Genomic DNA, 9,161 nt, shown 5'->3' with positions numbered 1-9,161 from the left:
ATAAACCCCAGGAAGAGTAGCTGCTGCCTTGACAGGAACTAATGGGGATCCTTAATAAACCCCCAGGAAGAGTAGCTGCTGTCTTGACAGGAACGAATGGGGATCCATAGTAAACCCCCAGGAAGAGTAGCTGCTGTCTTGACAGGAACTAATGGGGATCCTTAATAAACCCCAGGAAGAGTAGCTGCTGCCTTGACAGGAACTAATGAGGATCCTTAATAAACCCCCAGGAAGAGTAGCTTAATAAACCCCCCCCTAGGAAGAGTAGCTGCTGTCTTGACAGGAACTAATGGGGATCCTTAATAAACCCCCAGGAAGAGTAGCTGCTGTCTTTACAGGAACTAATGGGGATCCATAATAAACCCCCAGGAAGAGTAGCTGCTGTCTTGACAGGAACTAATGAGGATCCTTAATAAACCCCAGGAAGAGTAGCTGCTGCCTTGACAGGAACTAATGGGGATCCATAATAAACCCCAGGAAGAGTAGCTGCTGCCTTGACAGGAACTAATGGGGATCCATAATAAACCCTCAGGAAGAGTAGCTGCTGTCCTGACAGGAACTAATGGGGATCCATAATAATAAACCCCTGAGGAAGAGTCCAGCTGCTGCCTTGACAGGAACTAATGGGGATCCATAATAAACCCCAGGAAGAGTAGCTGCTGCCTTGACAGGAACTAATGGGGATCCATAAAAACCCCAGGAAGAGTAGCTGCTGCCTTGACAGGAACTAATGAGGAAGAGTAGCCATAATAATGGGGATCCTTAATAAACCCCCAGGAAGAGTAGCTGCTGTCTTGACAGGAACTAATGGGGATCCATAATAAACCCCAGGAAGAGTTGCTGCTGTCTTGACAGGAACTACCTTCCCTGATCTCTTCCTTCCCCCCCCTCTCTGACCCCCCCATCTCTTCCTCCCCCATCTCTTGGGGATCCCCCTCTCTGCCCCCTCCACCCAGTGCCAGCTGATGCAGGATGATCAACATTGTGATTGGATAACTGGGGATCTCTCTAAACCCACACAAGCGTTTGCAATTCCCTCGGCAACAAATGCTAATTTACTGGATCCAGGTTCATTGAATCCCCAGATAGAGATAAATGGGAGAGAAATTCCATGGAATACCAAACTAGCTCCAGTAGACAAAGCTGCTGCTGGAGAGACTCATTTGAATGCATTGGAGGATAACCATTTAACATATGTGCTTATACTTTAGCTGTATGTACTGCAAGTCTCTAGATTTTACCCTTATTTTACAATTACATTGACTGAGAACACATTCTAATTTACATATTCCACCTGGGAATAGTTACAGGAAGGAGGGGGTAAATGGGGATCCAATTAGAAACTGGGGAATAGTTACAGGGGAGAGGAGGGGGTAATGGGGATCCATTAGAAACTGGGGAATAGTTACAGGGGAAGGAGGGGTATGGAACTGAGCCAATTAGAAACTGGGGAATAGTTACAGGGGAGAGGAGGGGGTATCTCTTCCTTCCAATTAGAAACTGGGGAATAGTTACAGGGGAGAGGAGGGCTGATGCAGGATGATCAATTGAAACTGGGGAATAGTTGGGGAGAGGAACTGAGCCAATTATCAAACTGGGGAATAGTTACAACAAAGGGGTATAATTTACCAATTAGGTTCAAACTGGGGAATAGAGATAAATGGGAGAGAGAATTCCATGAATACCAAACTAGCTGGGGAATAAACCCAGGGAGAGAGGAGGGGGTATGAATGAGCCAATTAGAAACTGGGGAATTTAAGGGGATATGTGCTTATACTTTAGAAACTGTATGTACTACAAGAGGAGGGGGTAGATTTTACCCTTATTTTACAATTACATTGACTGAAACTTCTAATAGTTACAGGGGAGAGGAGGGGGTATTCCACCTGGGGAATAGTTACAGGGGAGAGGAGGGGTATATGAATGAGCCAATTAGAAACTGGGGAATAGTTACAGGGGAGAGGGGGTATGAATGAGCCAATTAGAAACTGGGGAATAGTTACAGGGGAGAGGGGGTATGAATGAGCCAATTAGAAACTGGGGAATAGTTACAGGGGAGAGGAGGGGGTATGAATGAGCCAATTAGAAACTGGGGAATAGTTACAGGGGAGAGGAGGGGGTATGAATGAGCCAATTAGAAACTGGGGAATAGTTACAGGGGAGAGGAGGGGGTATGAATGAGCCAATTAGAAACTGGGGAATAGTTACAGGGGAGAGGAGGGGGTATGAATGAGCCAATTAGAAACTGGGGATGATTAGGTGACCATGATGGTCTGAGAGCCAGATTAGAATTCAAAATTAGAATACTTGTCTTTCATAATTTGATCAGTCATACTGTCCTCCCCCAACCACAGTGTCACAGTGATGGATTAAACCCAAGTAAACTTCAAATCAAATCACATTTTATTTGTCGCATACACATGTTTAGCAGATGTTAATGCGAGTGTAGCAGAACGCTTGTGCTTCCAGTTCCGACAGTGCAGTAATATCTATCAGGTTATCTAACAATTCCACAACAACTACCTAATACACACAAATCCAAAGGGGTGAATGAGAATATGTACATGTAAGTACATATATGGATGAGCGATGGCCGAGTGGCAAGGTGCAATATATGTATGCCGAGGAACTTAAAACTTTGCACCTTCTCCGCTACTGTTAATGTGGATAAGGGGGTGCTCTCTCTGCTGTTTCCTGAAGTCCACGATCATCTCTTTTGTTTTGTGGATGTTGAGTGAGAGGTTGTTTTCCTGACACCACACCTCCTCCCCCTGTAGGCTGTCTTTTTGTTGTTGGTACTCAATCCCACTACTGTTGTGTCGTCTGCAAACTTGATGATTGAGTTGGAGGCGTGCATCGCCACGCAGTCATGGCTGAACAGGGAGTACAGGAGGGGGTTGAGCACGCACCCTTGTGGGGCCCCAGTGTTGAGGGTACCGAAGTGCGAAGTGGAGATGTTGTTTCCTACCTTCACCACCTGGGGGCGGCCGTCAGAATGTCCAGGACCCAATTGCACAGGGCGGGGTTCAGACCCAGGGACTCCAGCTTGATGATGAGGGTACTATGGTGTTGAATGCTGAGCCGTAGTCAATGAACAGCATTCTTACATAGGTATTCCTCTCGTCCAGATGGGATAGGGCAGTGTGCAGTGTGATAGCGATTGCGTCATCTGTGAACGTGTTGGGGCGGTATGCAAACTTAAGTGTGTCTAGGGTGGCCGGTAAGGTGGAGGTGATATGATCCTCGACTAGCCTCTCAAAGCACCTCATGATGACAGAAGTGAGTGCTACAGGGCGGTAGTCATTTAGTTCAGTAACTTGTTTGTCTTTCATTTAAAGATAACGCAGAGAAAGTGGCATGGATTTTGAAGCAATCTACACACAGAGGGTCTAGAGGGATGGAGGGAGGGTGAGAGAGGGAAGAGAGCACGGGGAGAGAAACTGTTAAAGGTGGAGGCTGGTGAGGGCCACAGCACGGGAGAGAAACTGTTCAGGTGGAGGCTGGTGAGGGCCACAGCACGGGGAGAGAAACTGTTCAGGTGGAGGCTGGTGAGGGCCACAGCACGGGAGAGAAACTGTTCAGGTGGAGGCTGGTGAGGGCCACAACACAGGGAGAGAAACTGTTAAAGGTGGAGGCTGGTGAGGGCCACAGCACAGGGAGAGAAACTGTTCAGGTGGAGGCTGGTGAGGGCCACAGCACGGGGAGAGAAACTGTTCAGGTGGAGGCTGGTGAGGGCCACAGCACAGGGAGAGAAACTGTTCAGGTGGAGGCTGGTGAGGGCCACAGCACAGGGAGAGAAACTGTTAAAGGTGGATGCTGGTGAGGGCCACAGCACGGGGAGAGAAACTGTTAAAGGTGGATGCTGGTGAGGGCCACAGCACAGGGAGAGAAACTGTTCAGGTGGAGGCTGGTGAGGGCCACAGCACGGGGAGAGAAACTGTTAAAGGTGGATGCTGGTGAGGGCCACAGCACGGGGAGAGAAACTGTTAAAGGTGGATGCTGGTGAGGGCCACAGCACGGGGAGAGAAACTGTTAAAGGTGGATGCTGGTGAGGGCCACAGCACAGGGAGAGAAACTGTTCAGGTGGAGGCTGGTGAGGGCCACAACACAGGGAGAGAAACTGTTCAGGTGGAGGCTGGTGAGGGCCACAGCACGGGAGAGAAACTGTTAAAGGTGGATGCTGGTGAGGGCCACAGCACGGGGAGAGAAACTGTTCAGGTGGAGGCTGGTGAGGGCCACAACACAGGGAGAGAAACTGTTCAGGTGGAGGCTGGTGAGAGCCACAGCACAGGAGAGAAACTGTTCAGGTGGAGGCTGGTGAGGGCCACAACACAGGGAGAGAAACTGTTCAGGTGGAGGCTGGTGAGAGCCACAGCACAGGGAGAGAAACTGTTCAGTTGGAGGCTGGTGAGGGCCACAGCACAGGGAGAGAAACTGTTCAGTTGGAGGCTGGTGAGGGCCACAGCACGGGAGAGAAACTGTTCAGGTGGAGGCTGGTGAGGGCCACAGCACAGGGAGAGAAACTGTTCAGGAGGAGGCTGGTGAGGGCCACAGCACAGGGAGAGAAACTGTTCAGGTGGAGGCTGGTGACGGCCACAGCACAGGGAGAGAAACTGTTCAGGTGGAGGCTGGTGAGGGCCACAGCACGGGGAGAGAAACTGTTCAGGTGGAGGCTGGTGAGGACCACAGCACGGGGAGAAAACTGTTCAGGTGGAGGCTGGTGAGGACCACAGGACGGGGAGAGAAACTGTTCAGGTGGAGGCTGGTGAGGGCCACAGCACGGGGAGAGAAACTGTTCAGGTGGAGGCTGGTGAGGGCCACAGCACAGGGAGAGAAACTGTTCAGGAGGAGGCTGGTGAGGGCCACAGCACAGGGAGAGAAACTGTTCAGTTGGAGGCTGGTGAGGGCCACAGCACGGGGAGAGAAACTGTTCAGGTGGAGGCTGGTGAGGGCCACAGCACAGGGAGAGAAACTGTTCAGTTGGAGGCTGGTGAGGGCCACAGCACAGGGAGAGAAACTGTTCAGGTGGAGGCTGGTGAGGACCACAGGACGTGGAGAGAAACTGTTCAGGTGGAGGCTGGTGAGATCCACAGCACAGGGAGAGAAACTGTTCAGGTGGAGGCTGGTGAGGGCCACAGCACAGGGAGAGAAACTGTTCAGGTGGAGGCTGGTGAGGGCCACATCACAGGGAGATAAACTGTTCAGGTGGAGGCTGGTGAGGGCCACAACACAGGTAGGGAAACTGTTCAGGTGGAGGCTGGTGAGGGCCACAGCACGGGGAGAGAAACTGTTCAGGTGGAGGCTGGTGAGGTCCACAGCACAGGGAGAGAAACTGTTCAGGTGGAGGCTGGTGAGGGCCACAGCACAGAGAGAGAAACTGTTCAGGTGGAGGCTGGTGAGGGCCACAACACAGGGAGAGAAACTGTTCAGGTGGAGGCTGGTGAGGGCCACAACACAGGGAGAGAAACTGTTCAGGTGGAGGCTGGTGAGGGCCACAGCACAGAGAGAAACTGTTCAGGTGGAGGCTGGTGAGGGCCACAACACAGGGAGAGAAACTGTTCAGGTGGAGGCTGGTGAGAGCCACAGCACAGGGAGAGAAACTGTTCAGGTGGAGGCTGGTGAGGGCCACAACACAGGGAGAGAAACTGTTCAGGTGGAGGCTGGTGAGAGCCACAGCACAGGGAGAGAAACTGTTCAGTTGGAGGCTGGTGAGGGCCACAGCACAGGGAGAGAAACTGTTCAGTTGGAGGCTGGTGAGGGCCACAGCACGGGGAGAGAAACTGTTCAGGTGGAGGCTGGTGAGGGCCACAGCACAGGGAGAGAAACTGTTCAGGAGGAGGCTGGTGAGGGCCACAGCACAGGAGAGAAACTGTTCAGGTGGAGGCTGGTGACGGCCACAGCACAGGGAGAGAAACTGTTCAGGTGGAGGCTGGTGAGGGCCACAGCACGGGGAGAGAAACTGTTCAGGTGGAGGCTGGTGAGGACCACAGCACGGGGAGAGAAACTGTTCAGGTGGAGGCTGGTGAGGACCACAGGACGGGGAGAGAAACTGTTCAGGTGGAGGCTGGTGAGGGCCACAGCACGGGGAGAGAAACTGTTCAGGTGGAGGCTGGTGAGGGCCACAGCACAGGGAGAGAAACTGTTCAGGAGGAGGCTGGTGAGGGCCACAGCACAGGGAGAGAAACTGTTCAGTTGGAGGCTGGTGAGGGCCACAGCACGGGGAGAGAAACTGTTCAGGTGGAGGCTGGTGAGGGCCACAGCACAGGAGAGAAACTGTTCAGTTGGAGGCTGGTGAGGGCCACAGCACAGGGAGAGAAACTGTTCAGGTGGAGGCTGGTGAGGACCACAGGACGTGGAGAGAAACTGTTCAGGTGGAGGCTGGTGAGATCCACAGCACAGGGAGAGAAACTGTTCAGGTGGAGGCTGGTGAGGGCCACAGCACAGGGAGAGAAACTGTTCAGGTGGAGGCTGGTGAGGGCCACATCACAGGGAGATAAACTGTTCAGGTGGAGGCTGGTGAGGGCCACAACACAGGTAGGGAAACTGTTCAGGTGGAGGCTGGTGAGGGCCACAGCACGGGGAGAGAAACTGTTCAGGTGGAGGCTGGTGAGGTCCACAGCACAGGGAGAGAAACTGTTCAGGTGGAGGCTGGTGAGGGCCACAGCACAGAGAGAGAAACTGTTCAGGTGGAGGCTGGTGAGGGCCACAACACAGGGAGAGAAACTGTTCAGGTGGAGGCTGGTGAGGGCCACAACACAGGGAGAGAAACTGTTCAGGTGGAGGCTGGTGAGGGCCACAGCACAGAGAGAGAAACTGTTCAGGTGGAGGCTGGTGAGGGCCACAACACAGGGAGAGAAACTGTTCAGGTGGAGGCTGGTGAGGGCCACAACACAGGGAGAGAAACTGTTAAAGGTGGAGGCTGGTGAGGGCCACAGCACAGGGAGAGAAACTGTTAAAGGTGGAGGGTGGTGAGGGCCACAGCACAGGGAGAGAAACTGTTCAGGTGGAGGCTGGTGAGGGCCACAGCACGGGGAGAGAAACTGTTAAAGGTGGAGGCTGGTGAGGGCCACAGCACGGGGAGAGAAACTGTTAAAGGTGGAGGCTGGTGAGGGCCACAGCACAGGGAGAGAAACTGTTCAGGTGGAGGCTGGTGAGGTCCACAGCACAGGGAGAGAAACTGTTCAGGTGGAGGCTGGTGAGGGCCACAACACAGGGAGAGAAACTGTTAAAGGTTGAGGCTGGTGAGGGCCACAGCACGGGGAGAGAAACTGTTCAGGTGGAGGCTGGTTTGTCATGATTATTAACCTGATCCGTTTGCAAGAGGAAAGTCTTCAGGGCGAAAAAAAATATTTGCATGTCATACAGGATACCGTTGAAGTCATGTATTTAATCTAACAGCCTCAAGCAGAGCTCCCTGCCCAGGCTTTGTTTTAGCAGAGGGCTGAACCAGCGTCAGTTTTTAGATAACATTTTTTACCAAAGTAGAAAACGGTTGGTTTCTGGAATGAGGAGTCACTAGCCACACCCACAGCTTCGGGCTGTTTTTTTCATTTTTTACATAGGTGACAGATCTGGTACACTCACTCTCACACACCGTACATCTTCAAGTAGCTCTGTCACGTCTTGCCTGGCTGTTGGAAGCGTAGAAGATGGCCGTGAACAAATGTATCAAGTACTGCCTCTTTGTTTTCAACCTGCTGTTCTGGATCAGTGGATGCATCATCCTCGGAGTCTCCATCTACCTCAAAGTGAACCCTGTGTTTGGGGGTTGTTACCGGGGCTGAACCTGCTGATAGCCGTCGGTGCCATCATCACGGTGCTCGGCTTCCTGGGCTGCTTTGGAGCCATCAGGGAGAGCCGCGTCATGCTCATGCTGTTCTTCGTCGGGCTGCTCCTCATCTTCATCCTCCTGGTGATCGCTGGAATCCTGGGAGCTGTCGGAGTGAATAAGATTGAGGAATGGTTGACGGGGAAGCTGCTACCGCTGAGGAACCAGTCGTCTTTGTTCCAGATGTTCATGCAGAAACTGGAAGAGCAGGCAAAGTGTTGTGGACTGATCCATGGACCTTCAGACTGGGGCTCAACAGTCCCCGCCTCTTGTGACTGCCGCGACACCAATCAGGAGTGCAAACTCACAGACGGACGACGCAAAGTGTACTTGAGACCTTGTACCAAGTTGGTGATGTCAGTCATCGCGAAGGGTACAGTCATCACCCTGGGGATTGCATTTGGCATCGCAGTCTTGATGATCTTTGGAATGGCCTTCGCCATGACCCTGTATTGCCAGATTGGGGAGACGTATGCCACGTTAAGCTAGGTACATCTACACTATACCACCTTAACCTAGGTACATCTACACTATACTACCTTAACCTAGGTACATCTACACTATACTACCTTAACCTAGGTACATCTACACTATAGTATACCACCTTAACCTAGGTACAGCTGCACTATAGTATACCACCTTAACCTAGGTACATAATAATAATAATAATATATGCCATTTAGCTGACGCTTTTATCCAAAGCGACTTACAGTCATGTGTGCATACATTCTACGTATGGGTGGTCCCGGGAATCGAACCCACTACCCTGGCGTTACAAGCGCCATGCTCTACCAACTGAGCCACAGAAGGACCACACCATACCACCTTAACCTAGGTACATCTACACCATACTACCTTAACCTAGGTACATCTACACTATTCCACCTTAACCTAGGTACATCTACACTATACCACCTTAACCTAGGTACATCTACACTATACCACCTTAACCTAGGTACATCTACACTATACCACCTTAACCTAGGTAGATCTACACTATACCACCTTAACCTAGGTACATCTATACTATACTACCTTAACCTAGGTACATCTACACTATACCACCTTAACCTAGGTACATCTACACTATACTACCTTAACCTAGGTACATCTACACTATACTACCTTAACCTAGGTACATCTACACTATACTACCTTAACCTAGGTACATCTACACTATACCACCTTAACCTAGGTACATCTACACTATACTATACTACCTTAACCTAGGTACATCTACACTATACTACCTTAACCTAGGTACATCTACACTATACCACCTTAACCTAGGTACATCTACACTATACCACCTTAACCTAGGTACATCTACACT

At 51.3% G+C, this 9,161-nt stretch overlaps 1 pseudogene; it reads left to right on the top strand.

Annotated features, from left to right (window-relative positions):
* Positions 1-7,649: 7,649 nt before the first annotated feature.
* Positions 7,650-8,709, top strand: LOC127924506 (tetraspanin-8-like; annotated as a pseudogene).
* Positions 8,710-9,161: the final 452 nt, after the last annotated feature.

The sequence above is a fragment of the Oncorhynchus keta genome, unplaced genomic scaffold, assembly GCF_023373465.1.
Source record: "Oncorhynchus keta strain PuntledgeMale-10-30-2019 unplaced genomic scaffold, Oket_V2 Un_contig_4165_pilon_pilon, whole genome shotgun sequence".
NCBI lineage: Eukaryota > Metazoa > Chordata > Actinopteri > Salmoniformes > Salmonidae > Oncorhynchus > Oncorhynchus keta.
The sequence above is the reverse complement of the archived record's forward strand: the minus strand, read 5'-3'. Positions and strand labels throughout refer to the sequence as shown.